Here is a 20,702-nt window from a genome sequence, read left to right as displayed (position 1 = left end):
ACTATTTAGATTTAACTCTAACTATTAACTTTACTTTTGCTAGTTAAGGAAACTTTTCTTTAATATCGAAAAGGTCTTGAATGTAAGTTTTGGAAATAGTAGTTTTACTGTCGATTTTAGTAACAAGTTCTTTAGAAATTATCTTATGCTTTGATATTAGTTTGTTTTATATTCGGCTTCTAAGTTTGTTGTTATTCAAGTGGTAAATAGAAAAACTTGGTTTTTTGAACATGCTTATGTGACTAGAAATATGTAAGCACAAGCCATTTACCAATGTATTAAGTGCAACATAATTTGTATCAAAAGTTATATCCTTGGACTCTCCAAATGGTTGGGATGTTGATAGATTAAGCATAATAAAATAAATAAATTCATTGGCATACGATGTCTTTGTTCTAATTTGGTTATGCCATTACATATAATTTTTGTGGTTAATATTAGACTTGAGATAATATTTGAAGTTAGTCAATAAGAACTTAAGGTCTTGCTGATGATTGAATGTGCAAGTTATTGTTGTTTTGCCTCTTAGAAACATCAAAATGTCTTGAAATGTGACAAAATTCTAGAATGTGAGACAATTTACCACAAACAATACTGTTGTATGTTAGATGGATGAAATTTGAGGTAATGCATTATTCTTCAATATAAAGGTTGGTTTTTGTTTAAATGGCTTGGTCTTTTTGAATTTTTTGGTCAAGCTAGCTCTATTTGTATATCAGGGAGTTTTATCAATTTAATCACTAAGAAATCTCTTTAAAAGCATGCTAATGATGTTTTAATACTGATTATAGGTGATTAAACCATTAAACGTGAATAAGATGGTCTTAATTTGAAAGGATTATGCTAATTTACTCTAACTTTTCAGTAATCTTTAGGATGCATATGTGCTAATTAAATCTTTGAATACTTTTGTTGTTCTTTTCTTTTAGTCTAGTCAAACTTTAGACTATTAAGGTATTTTGATACATATGCATAATTGTGTTACATACCATTTGCTACTTTTAGGTGGCGTTTGATAAGAGGGGATAGAAATCAGAAATTCAAATAATCCAATACTAGTTGTTTGGGTTAGCAGTATTGGATTCAAAATTTTTGAATGAATCATTAAAATTTGGGAGTTCTCAATCTTGAACAAATTGGAGGGTGTCGGAGGATTCCTGAATTTTTTTTAGCGGATTCCTAAATTTGACTCAACAAACTTCAAAAAGAAACATAGAAAAGAAAAGAAAACATGTCTTCCTTCTCAATCGTCACTCTTTCGGAAGTCTTAGCCTCGCACAACCTCTGCTGCCTAACCTCCATGGCAGCCCCTCTCGATCAGCTTTCCTCTTCCATCTTTTCTCTCTCATACCATTCTTCATAGTGGCTACCCATCTGTATCATTTTTTCTCTTTCTTCACGCTCTCTCTCTCTCTCTCCTCCAATCCTTCATAGCAGCCCCATCATTCCACCTCCACAAGTAGGCCATTCTTATCCCAACTCCACTTCTCATGATCTACTAACTCTTTTTCTTCTTTACTGCTTTGTACCCTCTATAGCCTACAAGGCATTAAAAGACCATGGGAGACGTTTCTATGTTAACCAAAAATTTCATCCCAATTGACTCTTGAATTACAAACTCTTTTTTTTTTTGGGTTTCTTGATGAATAGTATTCCTTTGTTTTTTTTTCTAGGGCTGTAATTGTCATGGATGGCATATGTAAAGTGATGGAGTAAGTGGATTCAAAATTTTCTTCTCCCTTTGGTCCACTACAACCAACGTGGTTGGTTATTTTTTCTTTCCTTTTTGGTGTTTAGAGACAAGATGTAATGATCTTGAAATTCCAATAGATTTTGCTATTGATTGTTAATGAAGTGCCGCATTGCCATGGGGTAGCTGTAGAAGAAACAGATTGGAAGAAGAAGAGAAAAAAGGAAAAAGAAATTAAAGATATGATAAAATATTTGTTTTTAATGCAACACCTATTCCTTATAAATATTTATCAAACAACTATTATTGTAATGATACCTTGGATTAAAACCCATACTAATTTTTTTTAAGAAATGATACCGATTACATTTCTGATTCCTAAACTTGAACCAAACGCCTCATACCAAAACTATTGCCCTTTGATATTAATTTAGTACTCAATTGAGAATTTCATATTAAGGTAACTAAGCCTTCTTTGAGAATTTCAAATATGTTAAGTGAACCAACTACTCGCCTTACCACACATCATATCTTCCCATTTTTGAAACCAACTCAAATTTTATAATGGCAACTAAGCCTTCTCTGAGAATTTTAGTATGTCTTCTCTAATGCCTTCTCTATCATGTTAATTTTGCATGGCATAATGGGTCAAAAAGTTTATGTTGATAGCATTTCTTCTTAGCTGTCACCTTGACCATCTGCGTTATTTGAATCCTTACCACCTTTCCCGAAGCATCTTTTTTGCCCAATTTTTTTAATATCAATTCAACTTTTACACCTAATGGTAAATAGTACCTAAAAATTGTGCTGCAGTTCCTTCTCTACCCAGAATATGATGATTCTGCATAGCTATCCCAAATAATTAAATTTGCCAATCAATGGTACTGCTAGATGTACACTTAGATTTTTTGTTTCAAAGGTTGTTTGCATTCTCCTTCACTTGTAGATTGAGACAAAGAAACTTCTTGCATATCTTGTTGAAGTTGAAATCACCAGGTGATTGGTAAATTATATCCTTTATGCATTGTTATTGATTTAGAAATAACTTTTAACTTTTAACTGTTCACTTTCTATTTTCAATTCAAGAAACTATTCTTTAATATTCAAAAGCTATTGAAAGCAAGCTCTACATATAATAGTTTTACTGTCTCTCTTGGTGAAAATTCTTTAGCAATCATATTTTGCTTTCAAATTAGTTTGTTTCACATCAATTAACTTCTTTTCATCACCGCTTCTTAGTTCTTCCTCATTCAAGTAATAAGTACAAAAAGTTGTGCATATACATTGCAATGCATTTGGTTGCATTAGAATGTAGCCAGCATGTCAATATATCTCTAGTTCAGTTTAAGATGGCTAAATTGAGATGTTTTCTAATATAATATCATAGAGGATAAGCTGTATAATGCAAGTTTAAATTGACTATTGGTCTCTGAAATGCAACTAGAAAAAAACGCTGTTCAAACCAAAATTGATAGTTTCTGGTACTAGTGCTTATGCCTATCGCTATGATTATGCATGTATGCACAAGGTAGAATATTAAAGGTTCTTTTAATAGGAGGGAGCTTCTTGACTTTGTTTTAGAGTGTCTTATGGTAGGATGATGTGTTGCTAAAAAAAACCTTGGAAACTCATCTTTTCTTGAATTTGATAGGTTTGTGACAAAAAAAAGCTATAATGTTGGCAAATATGGCACACATTAGTGGATTAGTTGTAGTTGGAGTTTTTTTTCATTCCATTTGATTATGTAGACATTGTGACTACCACAACACACAACTCACTCAGGGGACCTCGTGGTGCCTTGATTTTCTTCAAAAAGGGTGTGAAAGAAATCAACAAAAAAGACAAGAGGTTAGATTTCATAGGGAAAAAATTGCAAAATCACCGTATGACCTTTTTCTACTTCAAGCTCTTTCCTTTCTCATACTCAAGCCCTTGATGCTTAATTTTTTTTAAACTTGAATTTTGTTAATATCTGACGTGAAGCACAAAAAGTAAATGCTAACATCCTTGTTTAAGGCTTAATGACTTGCAATTTTTGGATAATGACTTGCAAAGCCTTAATCATATAACTTGGGTTTAGATCTGACAAAGCCATTAATTAAGCATTCAAATTGTTAAAGAGTCTGTGAAGTTTGTGTGTGCTTTGTTTTGCTCCAAGTGAATTAGTAAGGAATACACTTTTTTACACCACTTTCTTATGCACATGTTTTTTCACGATGTTGGTGGTCCTAACTCTTTGACTGAATTCACAGTTAAAACCATCTAAAATCTATTGGTGTGGTCCTCAGATTGTATTTCTTTAGTAGAGGGTGGAGCACACCTTTTATCTTGAAGTTTGCTCATTCTTCTTCTTAAATTCTCCTCTTCCCACCTCGAAATTTTATTGAATGTAGTTTTATTGGGTTGTGGATATGGGTTACTTTCCCAAATTTGGAAGTGAATTGACGGCTGAGCTTTCTAAACTCTAGTATTCAAAAATGGTTATGACCATATTTTTTGTGTTATTTCAGGATTTTGACATATCAAGATACTTTTGAGAGATGTATAATAAAGTTGTACTTTTCAAAACAAGCACTTCTTAGGATGTATGAAACATCTTGTTATTGGAGTGAACTATACTACTCTAAGAAGTTCATTCTATTTTTTTTTTTCAAAATGATGACATATGATAAAGTTTGTAGAATTTGACTGAAGCGGTGTATGATACTTTATTCTAGTGTACTGTGGAACTTTAATTTGTTCTGATATTCAATTTTAGTGTATTTGAGCAGGATAAATATTATGATATTTAAAAAATTGATTTCTGACCTTTATATTAGTGACTTTTTTGCGGCACAAGTTTATGTCGCATAACATTGTTGATATTTTTAGTGCATTTTTTGTGCTACAAGTAGAGTGGCAACCCTTAAACTAGTATCACAAAAAGCAATGCAAATACATGTGGCACATCCACAAATTGCACCATTTTCTTTTGTAACTACTACTTTTGTGACACAAATTGAATTCTGTCGCTTTTGTGCCACTAAAAGGTTTTTGTGATTTTTTTTTGACTTTTTGTGGCACAATTCTGGCTTCATAATAAACCTGTTTTCTTGTAGTAATTTTCTGCCAGTGTGAGTAATAGCCCACTTGTTCAACTTTCTTGTGTTCAAGTATCTCAATCAAACAATGAGAGGGAAGAGAATAAGAAAGGGGACAATCTTCTTCCAAAATCTAACAATAAGAAGTCTACAGCAACAAACTCAGCACCCATGAAGATTGCAATAAAGGTATACCAAAAAATTATTGAGAAGAAAGATTCCTCTCAAGATTTAAGAGAGACGCAAGAAAGGGAATACCCCTTCCTTGACTCTGACTTGCAAGGCATGTTTGATGGTTTTCTCAAGACAAGGATTATCGACCTTCCCACAATGAAATACCCCGAGGAAACCATTAAATAAATCAAGAGAAAAAGTGCAAAGAAATTACGCAATTGATATCTCAAAATCTTTGTTTTTATAATTGAAATTGATATCTTAAAATATTGACTATTGAAAATATTAAACAAAAGTAAGGGATAAAGTGCAAAGAAATTAGTGTTAATCTTAGTTTCTAACTTTTGATGTTTACAAAACAAATGGATATTACTAATATCTCGTCAAAGATCTTTTCAGTTATGAGGCAAATCAGGTTCAAAGATTAAGTGCAATTGAAAGAGACAAAGGGTGCTGAAAGCTGTCGGACGCTTGTGAAGATTAGACCGGACATCCGATAATCATTGCGTAACTTCGGCCATATGAAGAACTCCACCACTAGACGTCCGAAGGAATTAAGACATTCTCTCTAACTCACTGACTTCGATCGGATGCATAACATTAGAGCATCGGACGTCCGATAAACATTGCGGCACTTTGGACGCAAAGCATTGGAGGTACCGGACGTCCGAAAGAACTGAAGAAGATTTCTCATATTTATCATCTGCTTTCGGACGCAAACATCAGAAACACCGGACGTCCGAAAGAATTAAAGAAATTTTCTCAAGCTTACTGCCAGCTGTCAAAAGCAAAAATCGATTGTACCGGACGTCCGATACTCTCAACGGCTAGTTGACTCTTCAACTGCCTTCTATCCGTTTGAAGCATTAATGGGATACTTTTTGGTCTTATATAAATAGTGCATAGCCAACAACTTTCAAAGAACTTTTGCACATTGAGAATACGAAAGATCAAGAGTAGTTTTAGTGAGAAAATACTCTTCAAAGAAGATTTGTACTCTTAGTTGTATAAATTTCGTATAAGCTTTTCTTGTGTGAAAAAAATACTTCAATAGTGTAGATTTGTGAGGGTTATCCGAGTGATAGTAAAACTTCATAACTTGACCAAGTGTGGCATGGGGCAAGGAGGAAGTGATCCTTCCATTATACACAAAGATTGGTTATATTTGATCAACTTGAAAAAACTTGCTCTATAAAGTAATATTCAAGCTCAAGAGGAGCTTGAAATTTGGTTTACTATTTTTTCCCCACTACTTATTATCTTGCAAATATAAACTGCTCATCTCTTCTACTCACAAGCAATCTTGCTTTCTTATTAACTGTTCCATTGAATGGTCATCTAGAAAAGAGGGTAAATTTTACATTGAGCCAAAAAGTGTCTCATAATCTGATTAGTTTTTAATTTACCTAATTCACCTCCCTCTTAGGTTGTTTTCGATCCTTACAATTGGTATCAGAGTTTGGTCTCTTAAAGATTAAGTTCAAAAGGCTTTGGAGTAAAATGACAACCAACAATGCCATATTTTTTGAAGGATAATCTGTCACTAGACCCCCAATATTTAATGGATTCAATTATGTGAGTTGGAAGGAAATAATGATTATTTTCTTACAATCTATTGATATTGATTTGTAGTTTATTGTTAATGAAAATTCATATGATATCTCTATAATAGATGAAGTCACTCATAGACTAAGACCAAAAATCAGAAATGAATTGATTGGTGATGATAGAACCAACCTCACTTTGAATGCCAAGTTTATGAATGTGTTGTATAATGCTTTAGATTCAAATTAGTCTATTAGGGTCAAAAGTTGTAGATCTGCTAAAAAGATTTGGGATAAACTGAGAGAAATCCATGAAGGGAGTGAAAATGTGAGAAAACAAAAGAAATCTATCCTAGTTACCAAGTATGAATCATTTAAGATGGAATCTCATGAAAACATTGACAAAATGCATTGTAGATTCAATGACCTCATTAAGGATTTAGAGGTGTTGGAAAATGAATACTCCCTAGGTAAGAAAAACAGAAAAATCTTAAATGCCCTGTCCAAGAATTGGGAGAGTAAGGTGACTGCCATTTAAGAGGCTAAAGATTTGAATTCTATGCCTATTAAATCTCTTATTAATTCTCTAACCTCGAATGAGATGAATCTTAAGACTAAGGTGCAAGAGGAAGAGGATACAAAAGTGAGAAGGAGTATTGCTCTAAAAGTATCTCAAAATGAAGATGACTCGGCTTTTTTGGATAGAGAAGATATGGAAGTTGATGACAATAATTTTACTCTCTTCACAAGAAATTTCAAATGAATCCTCAACAAAAGGAGATTCAAAAAAGGAGGACCTAACAATATATTTCCAAATCAGTTCAACAATGCAAAAAAACAAAGTAAAGCAAGAGTCCAATAAAAAGCAAGCTGACAAATGCTTTAAATGCGGCCAACTTGGACACTACATGAGTGAGTGCCCAATGAAGAAGAAGAAGGAAAGAAAAGTTGAACGAAAACCAAAATTCAACAACTTTTAAATCACATGGAATGATTGCAACTCAAATGGTGATGTTAAAGAGGAAAAAAAATCTATTCAAATGGCTTTCATAGCCAAAGCCATTGGTGATGATGAGGTAACTACTTGCAACTCTCAACCTGATAGTGATGATGAATCTGATGATGATATTGAATCTTTCATTGAGAGATTGCATGATAACTTGAAAAAATTTTATGCGACAAATAAAGAACTAAAACAGAAAATTAGTTTTTTGTTTCAAGAAATGCAAATCTTTTTCAACAAAACAAAAAGTTGAAAGTTGAAAATGACTACTTCAAAAAGAATGAGACTGTTTTACTTTTTGAGCTTGATAGAAAAATAAAACTTTGTAATTTGTTCAAAAAAGAACAACGTGACTTGAAAAGAAGAATGGATTGTCTAAATGAGTTTCTTCAACACAAGAAACAAAATTGTTTTCAAAGGAATGAATTAAAACCTCACTTTGGCATTCATGAGAAAAGGTTGAATTCTAGTGCAAACGAATTTACCATTCATAAGAGAAGGCAAGTGAGATTTGTTAAACCTGTCCATGCAAATAATTCGCTGACTATGTGTAGTTTTTGTTGCCAAATTGATCACATGAAGAGTAATTGTTATGTAAGAAAGAATATAAGAAATGACATGAAATGCATGTGGATAGTTAGACATAATGCTAACTCTCAAGAATCGAAAAAAAAAAGGATACCAAATATTATCTTGTGAATTTTTGTGTAGGTGAATTTGGTGAATATTGTTAAGGAATCAAAATGGTTTATAGATAGTGGATGTCCAAGGCACATGAGCGGTAATCCATCACAATTTATCAAATTCAAACCAAAATCAAGTGAAAAAGTGATATTTGGAAATGATAATAAAGCCAAAACAGTTGGAATAGGTGATGTTGGTAAGAATGATCAAATTTTTGTTCACAACGTTCTTCTAATTGATAATTTGAGTTATAATTTGTTAAGTGTTAGTCAATTGTGTGATATAAATCTGTTTGTGTTATTTAAAAAGCATGAATGTTTTATTTTTGACACAAAATTTAATATTATTTTCAAAGAAAAAAGAATAAATGACATCTATGTGATTATTCTTGAAAATATTGATTTCTCTAACTTTAAATGCCTTAAAGTTTCAAATGAAAACCCTTGGTTGTGGCATAGAAAATTTTGTCATTTCAACATGAGTTTGTTAAAAGAAATTTTCAAAAAGGAACTTGTTAGAAATTTGTCAAAAATTAAGTTTGAAAATGACAAAATTTGTGATGCTTGTCAATTTGAAAAACAAGCCAAAGTTTCTTTTAAACCCAAGAAATGCGTTTCTACTTCAAAATCTTTGGAACTTTTATATCTTGATTTGTTTGGTCCAACATAAATTACTAGCTTGGTTGGTAAAAGATATTATTTAGTTATTGTTGATGATTATTCTAGATACACTTGGGTGATGTTTCTTGCTCATAAGGATGATATTTTCAAAAATTTTGTTTCCCTATTTGCAAAAGTTGAAAATCTGATTGGGTTGAAAATCATTAAAATTAGAAATGACAATGGCACAAAATTTAAATTTTGTGATTTTTTAAAATTTTGTGATCACAATGAAATTACACATGAATTTTCAATTGCAAGAACTCCTCAACAAAATAGTGTTGTTAAAAGAAAAAATACAACTCTTCAAGAAACCGCAAGAACCATGTTAAGTGAATGCAACTTGCCAAAATATTTTTGGGCCGAAACAGTAAATACGGCTTGTTCTGCAATGCATAGAGTTCTTTTGAAACCAATTATGACCAAAATCTCTTATGAGTTAATTTTTGATAAAAAGTCAATTGTTAGATATTTTAAAGTTTTTGGTTGCAAATATTTTATTTTGAATATCAAGGAACATCTTGAAAAATTTGATAAAAAATTTGATGAAGGTATTTTCTTGGGTTATTGTGAAAATAAAAGAGAATTTAGAGTCTATAATAGAAGAACCCTTGTTATTGAAGAAGTAATAGATGTTACATTTGATGAATCTAAGATGATATCTGCAAGAGTTGTTATGAGGATGATGATGTAGGTATTCAAGAAGAACTTAAGAAGCTCACAATTCATGATCAAGACAATGCTCTACTAGAAGATAATTCGAAAGAAGATGATCCTCAAGAGAACCAAGTATTGGAAGAAAATGACAAGGATGTTGGTACACCTAGAGATCTTCCAAGAGTTTGGAAACTTGTTCAAAACCATCCGAAGGAGCTTATCATTGGTGATCCATCCGAAAAGGTTAGAACTCGTACCTCCGCTAAGCAATTGATGGATAATTTTGTCTTGGTCTCGCATTTTGAACCTAAAAATGTTGTTGATGCCTTGAAAGATGAAAACTGAATTTTAGCTATGGAAGAGGAACTAAATCAATTTGAAAGGAACAAGATTTGAACATTAGTTGAAAGGTCTCAAAATCATCCTATCATTGGCACAAAATGAAATTTTAGAGATAAAATGAATGACAAATGTGATGTTATGAGAAATAAGGTTAGACTTGTTGCTAAGGGGTATGCTCAAGAAAAAAAATAGATTTTGATGAAACATTTGCTCTCGTAGCTAGACTAGAATCAATTAGAAGGTTTTTGGCATTTGCATGTTTCAAAGATTTCAAATTATTTCAAATGGATGTTAAAAGTACTTTTTTAAATGATTTTATTGATCAAGAAATATATGTTGACCAATCTCCCGATTTTAAAAACGAGATATATCCAAATCATATGTTCAAACTCTCAAAAGCTTTGTATGGATTAAAACAAACTCCAAGAGTATGGTATAAACGTTTAAGTGGTTTTTTAGTTAAGAATGGTTTTAAAAGAGGTATTGTGGATATCACTCTTTTCACTAAATAAAGTTCAAAATGATTTTCTAATTGTGCAAATATATGTGGATGATATTATCTTTAGTGCTACTAATGAGTGTTTGTGCAAGGATTTTTTTCACTGTTATGCAAAATGAGTTTGAAATGAGCATGATGGGAGAGTTGAATTTCTTCATTGGGCTCCAAGTGGTTCAAAATCGAGAAGGCACATTCATTAATCAAGCTAAATATACAAAGAAACTTCTCAAAAGTTTTGGAATGGATGATTCAAAGCAAGTTGGAACACCTATGTACACATCTACCAAACTTGACAAGGATGAAGAAGGTATAAAAATTGATGAGAAGAAGTATAGAGGCACGATTGGTAGTTTATTTTATTTAACCACAAGTAGACCTGATATTATGTTTGCTGTTTGCTTGTGTGTTCGTTTCCAATCTTTTCCAAAGGAATCTCACTTAATTGCTGTGAAAAAAATTTTAGATACTTAAAAGGAACCTTGAATTATGGTTTTTGATATCCTAAGTGTCATGAATTTTCTTTATGTAGTTTTTCGGATGCTGATTTTGGTGGTTGTAGGATAGATAGAAAAAGTACAAGTGGTACATGTCACTTTCTTGGTAATTGTTTAGTGTCTTGGTTTAGTAAGAAACAAAATGTTATTTTCTTGTCTACGATCGAAGCGGAGTATGTTGCCGCCGGTGCATGTTGTGCTCAATTATTGTGGATGAAAAGTATCTTGAATGATTTTGAATTAATGTATGACTGTGTGCCTATGTATTGTGATAATACAAGTGCCATAAATTTGGCAAAAAATCTCATTCAACATTCTAGGACAAAACATATATATATAAAGTATTATTTCATCCATGATCTTGTCCAAAAGGGTAAAATTTGTGTACAATATGTTTGTTCAAAAGATCAAAGTGCTGACATTCTTACAAAAGTCCTACCACTGGATCAGTTTGTATTTTGAGAATAAAATTGGGCGTTTTGAAAAAGTTTTTCTAAAAAATTCTCTGGTCAGACTTTATCGGACGTCCAATACCTGATGAACGGACATCCGACAGTGTTCTAAGCCATTTTTTCAGAAAATTTGGTTCGGACGATAATATCGGGCGCTTCTCTTCGTTCGGCCGTCCGACACTCAAAAGAGGCGTATTATAAAGCAATTCTCTTTTTCATTTAGTTCATTTTGCAACCATTGTCTTGGACGCACCTTTTTCTCTTCTCCCACTTTCAAATTTCAAATTCATCTTTTCTCTGAACAAGTTCCAAGAAATTAATTTCTCCAATACCATCACACCCCTTTTGCGCCTTCATTAGCACTCATAACTCCTTCTAACTATCAACCACTCCACCGATCCCAATTTTCAGCAAAAATACTAGTCACTCAAAATTCACTCCTTTTGGAAGATTCAAGCATACATTGTAGTCTATACTGCAATTTTAGTCCGTTTCATACACATTTTCATCACACTCTGCAATGAAAAATATCTTGCATATCATCATGATTCTAGTGAGAGGAGCCCTGCTGGTACCGGACGCACTACCAGGCTAAGAGATGAAGACATTAAAATTGTCGAGCCTTCCACCACGAAATCACCCAGAAAAGGGACTGAAACACGAGGTGAAAAAAGGAAACATTCTGTCAGAGGGAACGTACAGCTCAGTCTGAGGAACAATCAACTGTTTTGCCCGACATCAGTGATGATGAACAGCCAAGAACTCTTGTTGAGCCTTTCACCAGGAAATCACCAAGAAAAAGGACTAATGTACCAACTGCTGCTCAACGCGGTGGAAAAAGGAAACGTCCTGCCAGAATGCAACCTGATGCTCAAACTGAGGAAGAGCCAACTCCATTGCCCAAGTTTATTGATGATGATGCCAGGGAGAGGTTTGAATGGATTTCACAGAAGGGTTTCATCACTCAAAGGACCATTCTCACCTCTGAATTCCGTAACCTTGACTGTGAACCAATTCTTAAGCTCTTTGAATTCCAAAAATGGTCTCACATTCTAAATTTACCCTAACACCTATTATCCTGATATGCTTCATTAGTTCTTTGCTAACCTTAGGATGGTAGTTCTCACACAGATCTTATTTCTCGTGTCAATTCAGTTGATATTGCATTCAATCCTGACATTATTAATGTGGTCTTAAAGACCAAAATTGGAGATGATTTTAAAGGAAAAATTACAAACTTTTTCTCTTATGAAGAATTTCTTTCTGCCTATCATCATTTTCATGTTAAAAAACCGATGACCTATTTTCAAACACACTTTCACACACCTGTTGAGGCAAAATTGGAGGATCTCAATCTTCAAAATCTGATCATCTTTATGATAATTTCAAACCTGTTGGTTCCCATTGATAGTCATAAGACTGATGCCAATAAAATGGAGCTTTACTTGTTTTATTGCTTTGTTGAGAAAGTCAAAATTGACTTTGACTTTGTCATGTGCAAATTTTTGCTCAAAATTAGCACTAATACCCATAGAAAACTTTCATATGAAAAATTTTTAACTCCTATCTTTGCTCATTTTAAGATTCCTTTCACTTGAGTGTCACCAAAAGAGAGTGCATCCACCATCTTTTCAAAAATTTATTTTGAAAGAAAAAATTTGAGATTCTTTGATGGTCATTGGTGCTACAAGGAGTCTGTTTTGGAATTTAAGATAAAGAGCCGTCATGAAACTCCTGTCACCCCTATACCTCCCAAAGACCAGCCTCAATATATATCATCCTTTAGCATCCATCTCAGAAAATCATCCAATCAGCCTTCCTCATCCACTGATGAAGTCATCTCCTTACTTGAGGAGCTCAAACAACACATTCTCCTTCTTGAAAACGGTCTGATGATTACTATGTCACCTGAGCAACAAGCCATATTTATAAACAAAAAATTTTGCTTGTGCCTCCTGTCCCTCAAGAAGATAAAAATATGCATCAAAAGGAGTTTCGGACTGAGTCAATTGGGTCAACTGTTCCACAAGATAAAGGGTTACATACTGAGTCCACTCCTGAAATTCATGCCTTAAGTTCTCAGCCACAAGATAAGGGTAACGCTCCAGCAACTGAAACCAGTGATGATGATGGTGAGGAAACTAAAGTGAGGTGGATCCTGCTCAATTTCGCCTTGCAAGAAGAATGTCTGGATCGTCCAAAATCACAATTTAGGCACTCTTAGGCACTTGCATTTCATTCTAGGATGGCACTTCATATTAGGCATCTGCATCTTTTGTAATTCTCTCTTTTGATGGAACAAGTACTTTGTACTAATGGATATTGATACACTTTAATGATTTCTGGTTTGATTTGCTAAGGTATTTTTGATAGTATTTCTCAAAAAGTACTTTGTACTAATGGATATTGATACACTTTAATGATTTATGGATTGATTTGCTAAGGTATTTTCGATAGTATTTCTCTGTTTGGCATTTCGTCTGATTTTTTTTTATATTAATTTTCTGTGTTTGTATTTGGATTGCATTTCTGGTATGTTTGGTATATTGGAGTAGATATTGATTGATGTTGATTCATGATTGATGATGCTGATATTGTTGATGTTTGGATTGTTGATATTGATTCTGATATTGGTTGTTAAAATGATGACAAAAGGGGAAGAAATGGATGTTGGAAAGTGTAAATTGGTTAATGTGTAAGGGGGAGATATCCTGAGGGGGAGTTATCCTGACTTTAAAAATCTTAGCACTCAAAAATTTTTGATACATTAAGTAAGGGGGAGTTTTGGCTCAATTTTTTCTTTTCCATCCATTGTTTTGTCATCATAAAATAGGGGGAGATTGTTAATCTTAGTTCTTAACTTTTGTTGTTTATAAAACAAATGGATGTTACTAATATCTCTTCAAAGATCTTTTCAACTATGAAGCAAATCAGACTCAAAAATTAAGTGCAATTGAAAGAGACAAAGGGTGCTGAAACCTGTCGGACGCTTGTGAAGACTAGACCGGACGTTCGATAATCATTGCGCAATTTCGGACGCATGAAGAACTCCGCCACCAGACATTTGAAGGAATTAAGACATTCTCTCTAGTTCACTGATTTCGATCAGACGCATAACATTAGAGCACTGGACGTCCGATAAATATTGCGGCACTTCGGGCATAAAACATTGGAGGTACCAGACGTCCGAAAGAACTGAAGAAAATTTCTCATATTTATCATCTGTTTTCGGATGCAAGCATCAGAGACACCGGATGTCCAAAAGAATTAAAGAAATTTCCTCAATCTCACTGCCTGCTGTCGGACGCAAAAATTGATTGTACCGGACGTCCGATACTCCCAACGGCTAGTTGACTCTTCAGTTGCTTTCTATTCGTTGGAAGCATTAATGGGATACTTTTTGGTCTCATATAAATAGTGCATAGCGAACAACTTCCAAAGAACTTTTGCACATTGAGAATACGATAGATCAAGAGTAGTTTTAGTGAGAAAATATTCTTCAAAAAAAATTTGTACTATTAATTGTGTAAATTTCGTATAAACTTTTCTTGTGTGAGAAAAATACTTCAATAGTATAGCTTTGTGAGGGTTATCCGAATGATAATAAAACTTCGTAACTTAACTAAGTGTGGCTTGGGGTAAGGAGGAAGTGATCATTCTTTTGTACACAAAGATTGGTTGTATTTCATCAACTTGAAAAAGCTTACTCTATAAAGTAATATTCAAACTAAAGAGGAGTTGGAATTTGGTTTGCTATTCTTTTCCTACTACTTACTATCTTGCAAATATAAACTGCTCATCTCTTCTACTCACAAACAATCTTGCTTTCTCATTAACTGTTCCATTGAGTGGTCATCTAGAAAAGAGGGTAGATTTTATATTGAACCAAACAGTGTCTCATAACCTGATTAGTTTTTAATTTACCTAATTCACCTCCCCTTTTAGGTTGTCTTCGATCCTTACAATTAAGTAAATGAAGAAAAGACCTTTACTGAAAAAGTAAGAATGGTTGTGCCTTTGGCTATATGCTTTAGGTAATTAACTATAAATAAAGCATGCAACATAGAAAAAGATTACAAGTAATCCTAGAGTTTGAGTGATGACAACTCTTCGCAGTTGGTTTCAAATAGTGATTTCATTTTCTCCAATTTCTAGCTCTCCTTGGCAAGAAAGATGTGAAGCTCTTAATCTTTGCTTAAAAGTAAGAATGGTTGTGCCTTTGCCTACATACCTTTAGGCAATTAACTATAAACTAGGAGGCACAAACCGCGCGGTGCGCGGTGATATAAATATTTTTCATGCCCATGCCTGCAAGTTCATAGCTAAGGAAGAACTAACGATGAAATAACTTAATGGAGAAGAGGCTCACAAGAAAGCAACATGCGCTAACCACAATCAAATTACATTATATATTTTAGAAACAGAATAAATTTTATAATGCCATAGATACATATTTTCAATTCGTTTTTGTTAAGGACAACAGCAGGAAAAGAATTGCTGGATTGAGGAAGAAAAACAAGCATTTCGCCTTCTTCGAGAGAATGATCAGCCGCAAATTTCAGTTTTGATGGAAATTCTTTTCTATCATTTCGATGACATAAATTTTGCTCTCATTCTGCAATACTATCGTTGGAGTTGTGCTTTCCTCAAGGGAACAATCAGCAGACTTTGAAACTTCCTACAAGCAACAAATTTATGAAAAGTTTCAATTAGATCACAATAAAGTTCTAATGCCGAGAATTTAAAATACAACATGCATATAGATACGTATCAAACAATACTTACACACAGGAGTATAAAACTGATAAAAAACAATTAAGAATCGTGCAATCATGGCTAAGAAAGGGATTTATAGATGATGTAATTGTCTTGGAAAGTGTTTGCTGATCCATGCATTGTGCAGTCAAACAAAGAGATGAAAAATTCTCTCCTAGAATGGATAGCAAAGTCTATATGTAATGGCGTGCAATCTCAGTAACTTTTTTTTGGTAAAAGCAGGATAGAAACAAGTCTAAACCATGCATGTAAGAATATTACACGACTGAACAAGGAATGAGGATTCAGTTTGAAGGAACAAAAATAACATACCAGAGTCATTAAAAGCAAAATTCTGAAGGGAACAAAATGAAGAAAAAGACAAAAGATAGAGAACAAAAGCTTAAAAACTATACCTATATAGCCACAAAGATATCAAATAAATAATTATGGTCAGATTAGCAATGACTTTTCTGCATTATAAAGCAAGCTGAGGTAGACACTTTAACAAAAATGGGCATACAAGTTTCAAAATGCCTACCTAGAATATAAATAACTACTAAATCACAAGACAGTTCTGGATTCATGTGTCTACTATTGAGACAAATATATTAATAGGTAACAATCAAACAAAAAGTACCTGTGATCAAACTATCAATGTCATTCCTATTGTAATTATATAAAACAAACCAGTCTAACCGTTTAACAAAATTAGTCACACAAGTCTAAATGTACCTGCCAAAAAGATAACCACTAAACCATACACAAGGCTTGACTTCATACATCTGATAGTAAAACAGATTAGTAGGTAATAATAGGAAGACAAAAGCAGTAAAAGAAACACTCCTGCGATATCACACAGATAGGTATGGAAAGATAAAATGAGATTTGTGTTCACCATAATATATTGTAAAACAAGTATTTTGCCTTCTTCAAGAATGGTATGGCCAATCACATAGATAGCTCAAAACAATTCAGAAACAGTGAATACAATTTAAACCTGCAACTCTCTTGTATACTCATAATATATTGTAAAGAACTTGCTTACAACTGAATTTTTCTTTGGTATTGCTCTACCTCTTGCTTCCTGATTGCCAATTCAAAGAAAAAAGATTTAAAATGGATGACTTTACTTTAGTACATATGTGTGGCAACAATAATGTAATAAAGTTCAGTTGTAATGTATGCCATACCATTCTTTGATGATATTAGCATTTGCAAAGATAGACCTAACTCCTCAACAGCTAATAGCTACTGGAGCTGTAATTTACATCTACAAATCTATTAGTTTTAGGAATCCTCCTCTTGCATCATAGACTACTGAAAAACAATTTAAAGACAGTGTAAAATTTCTACAAATATTAAAACAGTAATTGGATAAGATATGTGCCATCAATGTAGTCAAATTTGTAGTGTCCTACGTGATTTTACCAATCTTAACACTAATGAAATTTCATGCAAGAGCTCTTGCATAGTCTCTAGCTAATAAAATCCCTAGACAAAATTTCAAGTCATCAATTTAAGGAAGATGTTGTTCAAGCTCTGGTACAGAATAGAATTGTTAATTCATATTAAGCAAATCCTTGTTCTATCACTGACAAAATCAAAGCCTCTTTGGATGCTCAAAAGGTTCTTTTACTTTGCATGTAGCAAATACCACTCCCTTTCATAAGCAAGGTGATCAACTACATATGATTGGTCATGGTACAAACTCCATGAGACATTCATAAAAAAGCCAACCAATCAGCACCAAGAGATGGAATCCTAAGGACCGCTAGACAATTTTCAAGCGCTACAACAAGATATAAAACACTAACCATATATTTAACAACTAATTTACAAATTATAGTGGAAATACACAGCCACTTTATAAAAAACATAGGACTTCTTAAAACACTCTTGAAAGTCAAACAAACCATCTCCACTAACCAGACTAAATGACAGATAAGACCATGACAACTCCATCCGATTCAGATTAAAGCTAATAAAAAGTATATGGTTGAGAAACAATCATTAAGAATGGTCAAAATCCTAAATAATGAGAATTCACAAACTCACCTATTGAATATGTTCAGCCACGTAATCAAGTAGTTTTTTTCCATCCTGAACATGGAATTCTGCCAAAAAAAAAAAGAAAACAGGTTTAAAACAAAAATTAAGTCTGAATTCAAAATTTATTTCAAGTAGACGGGGAGTGATAAAAAACTGAAGAATTATAAATTACCATCTGTAAATCAGCCTCAATCTAAAGAAACGTAAACTCATTACATTATCCCATAACAACCTGAACCACTTCCAATAAATTGATGAGACAAGCGTGCGAGCGAAAAGAACCAAAGAAATGTCCAATTGCAGCACCTGCGCATGAAATTGATAAAAATAATAAAAGAGTAGAGGAGAAAAAGATTAGATAAGAAAGGAGACAAAAAACCCAAAGAGGTTTGGCCATACCACTATAAAAGAAAACCCAAAAAATTGATGAGATCAGATACTAAGAATTCCACGAGCAGCATCCCACTGGTCATCTCTGTTTCATGGAAAAAAAATACATTTTAGAGAAAATATTGATTCGGCAACTTCTAAGTTCAATATGGAATTGGGAGAAATAACGAAAAAACAGATATAGAGAAAGCAAGAAAGCAAAGGCACCACCATCGCTGCTGATTCTTCTTACCTTTTCCCTCCTTAACCTGCACTTTTCACACACAAATCGCAATCAACTATCGATCTACAAGCATCTGCAAAGAACGGCGCAGCACGGGGAAGAAAAAGAAGAACAAAGCGGCGGTGGGCGAAGCTTGAGAGCTTACTGTTGATTAGGATTCTGTTGACCCGCCCATGTGTTGGAATGGAAAGGGTTGTTTGAGGCCAGATTTTAGAGAAAATGAGAAATTTGGTGGCCTTCACAAGCGAAATCACCGGCAAAAGTTAAGAGAAACAAAATCAGGGTTAACATCGAATCAAGTAATGAGATTTCAAAATGAACTACTAATCTAGACTTGTGCGGATCTTCACTCGTCTGGAAGTTTTATTGAAGCTTTCAGAGGTCGTGGAATCAAGAATAAATACGAGCGAAAGCACGAGAGAGAGAGAGAGAGAGAGAGAGAGAGAGAGAGGGAGGAAAAGGACAGGAACGGAGAGAGTCTGAGGAGAAGAGGAGAGAAAATAGAGAAGAAAAGGAAGAGGAGAAGATGAGAAGCGGCGCCTCAGAGGTTGGGTTTGATTTAGGGTTAGAAGAAGGTCTAATGGGAAGCTAACGCGCGATGCGCGAACAACATAATGCTTCCAATCCACATGCCGGGCACGTGAGAGGACGACGAAAACCTCCAGCTCATCACAGCCCTTCGGCTCTTTATCTACTTATGTTGATAAAGCATGGAACAAAGAAAACGATTGCATGCAATCCTAGAGTTTGAGTGATGACAATTTTTCACGGTTGATTTCAGATAGTACTTTCATTTTCTCCGACGTTTGGCTCACCTTAAACATGTCAATGGATCGGGTTTTATCTAGATCCAATTTAGACCCAATGTATTTGAATAGGGTTTGGATTTAATTTATCAAATCTAGACCCTACCTAAACCCAAATCTTGTAAAAGAATTATGGATCTCAGTAGGATCTGATTTTGTATGATTCATATTCAAATCCAAAACTTTACCAGACCCTACCCATACCCATGTATATAAAATTAAATTATATATATACATACATACATATATAAATATTAGTAAATTTATAAAATATTCTAATATTCTGTGGTCAATGGATCAAATACAGTAAGACTGCATGATTGTTTTCTTTTTTTCAAACTAATCCTAGTTGTCATTGTAATTAGTATAAATTTTTTCAAAAAATGAGAAAAAGTAAACGCAAATAAATGAAAGATTGGATGTCGATACTGTGACAGCCCCACCTCCCTCGAGAGCGTACCCCAGGGTTCGACGGACCGCCTGCCCAACTTTCGTCGGGACTCAAGCATACACCTCAAGTAAAAATGAAAATAAGACCAGAAGAACAAGTGTAACAAAAATTTCAAACTTAAAACATATACTTATATACATTCCTATCTCAAAAGAAATACAACTCAAATATACAAAGGTTCTCAATTCTTCATACATCCAACTCTTGCCAAGCACTAGGACGAGAACCATTACAAAAATTCAAAAGAACTAGACTAGGTTAGTCTATACAGATCTCTCGTCCTTGCTCGCATCCCCTGTTAAGTAAAACAAAACTAACGGAATGAGTTAAAAGCTCAGTGAGGTTCTAGACAATAATCAATTTAAACAAGGACATTCATCATGTAATAACAAGTAATCCAGGAAACATTTATAATATGAATCAATTATAACACATTCATTAAAAGGATACATACTCACATGGAGCCTTTCGTTCTTTCATTCACCTTTCATTTCCTTACTCCTCCAATCATTTTAAAATGCATTTTGTAAGTGAAAACCCCTCCATTGACATTGTCACTCATTCATTCATTTCATTCTTCCCCCTTCTGGACATTGGCCAGACTTCACCCGACAACGTGGTAATACTTGAGTAAACCAAACTTTTACCTAGGGTCACCAAATCACCTGACCGAATCCGCTTCTGGCTGGAGTCGACCAGTAACGAAGGGCAAGGGTCCAATTCAGGCAAAAGGCTTACATTCATGCA

The 20,702-nt window shown here is 33.7% G+C and overlaps 1 long non-coding RNA gene across 1 annotated transcript; it reads right to left on the bottom strand.

The window, feature by feature from the left end:
* Positions 1 to 16,982: 16,982 nt before the first annotated feature.
* LOC113766964 lies at positions 16,983 to 18,972 on the bottom strand. The gene is made up of 6 exons (XR_003467828.1): positions 18,708 to 18,972; positions 18,485 to 18,560; positions 18,318 to 18,391; positions 18,092 to 18,150; positions 17,227 to 17,293; positions 16,983 to 17,120 (listed from the first exon to the last, which is right to left on the bottom strand). It is a non-coding gene; the product is annotated as an uncharacterized LOC113766964 (long non-coding RNA).
* Between the last annotated feature and the right edge of the window lie 1,730 nt (positions 18,973 to 20,702).

Source organism: Coffea eugenioides, chromosome 3 (assembly GCF_003713205.1).
Source record: "Coffea eugenioides isolate CCC68of chromosome 3, Ceug_1.0, whole genome shotgun sequence".
Lineage (NCBI taxonomy): Eukaryota > Viridiplantae > Streptophyta > Magnoliopsida > Gentianales > Rubiaceae > Coffea > Coffea eugenioides.
This window is presented reverse-complemented; position numbering and strand designations above follow the sequence as displayed.